The sequence below is a fragment of the Condylura cristata genome, unplaced genomic scaffold (genome assembly GCF_000260355.1).
Source record: "Condylura cristata isolate star-nosed mole 26May11 unplaced genomic scaffold, ConCri1.0 scaffold00014, whole genome shotgun sequence".
NCBI lineage: Eukaryota > Metazoa > Chordata > Mammalia > Eulipotyphla > Talpidae > Condylura > Condylura cristata.
This window is the reverse complement of record NW_004567115.1, coordinates 41,870,429-41,871,624: the sequence shown is the minus strand read 5'-3', so window position 1 is coordinate 41,871,624 and position 1,196 is coordinate 41,870,429.

The window sequence follows — 1,196 nt, the reverse complement described above, 5'->3', positions numbered from 1 at the left end:
GTTAATTTAGAACCGAGAAAAACGAGGAAAATAAGTTGGCTGTAAGAAACAACATTAACAGAGGCAGATTTTAGCCAGTTTTCCAGATTGGAAAACTGATTTACAGTGCCATCTTGTGGCAAAGAAGCCAAAACCTTCCCATTTCCTCCTCCAGGAGTAAATTTAATTTTATACTTTTGAACACGATTGAAGTAGAATGGCAAAGAAACCAGAGAGGTATTGGGAGTTGGTGTGTTGGGAAGAGGATGGGGAAGAAGTAAGCAGATTTCTTAGAAGCAAATATCTGAATCATTTAACTTCCGAGGTCTCTCGCAAAGTCTGTGCTCTCTCCACAGACCTACATCTGACACTGTGTACAACTTAGAGGGTAACTAAAACAGTATAAAAGCCACCACCCTCTTTCAGCTTCTGTAGGGCTACTCAGAGGACACCGGATCTGAGCCTTTTTTTAGGAAAATCTGTCTAACGATCTTTGAAAGCCTTTAAATGAAGAACATACAGTACTGAGCTTACGAATATGTCAATACACAGGCAAGTAACTTATGCAAGGACTGGATGTAAAGGAATAAACAAGCAAAAATCTTAAAAAAATTTTTTTAAAGGTTTAGTTATTCATATAGAGTTAGGGTACAGGCCAGAGGTGCAGAGCGGTGAGAGGATTCACCAGAGACAGATTGGGGACCATGACAGGTAGATTGACCAAATACACTGCTGAGGGAAGCAGCAGGTGAGTCAGGAGAGGTCTGTCACGGCATGTGGGTCACCTCCTGAGCCGGTGATCGAACTCATGCTGAAGTGGCTTTAATTTCTTAGTGCTGCGTTTTAACCTGCTGCGCCACTAGGGAGGGCCTCTTTTAACATTTTTTAAGATTTAAAGATACTTCTGCTTAAGCACTCAGAATATACTAGAAAAAGTGTCTTGCTTTTTAAAAACAAAATTAAAAAATAGCATCTTCCTCAATGCATTATGTTTGGTGCACATTTACAATAGACTTGATTGCAAATCAGTCTTGAGTTTTCACGCTGATCTTCGCTTTTCTCCTTTAAACTTGACCCACCTCTCCTACCTTTTCACCTTCCCCCTCACAGTGCCTTCTCCTAAGTCCTCCCGCATTAGCCCCAGCCCCAGCTCCACCCACCTCCCCGGTCCTGCCCCTCCGCCCCGGTCCGCCCTTCCTCCCCAGGCCCGCCCCTCC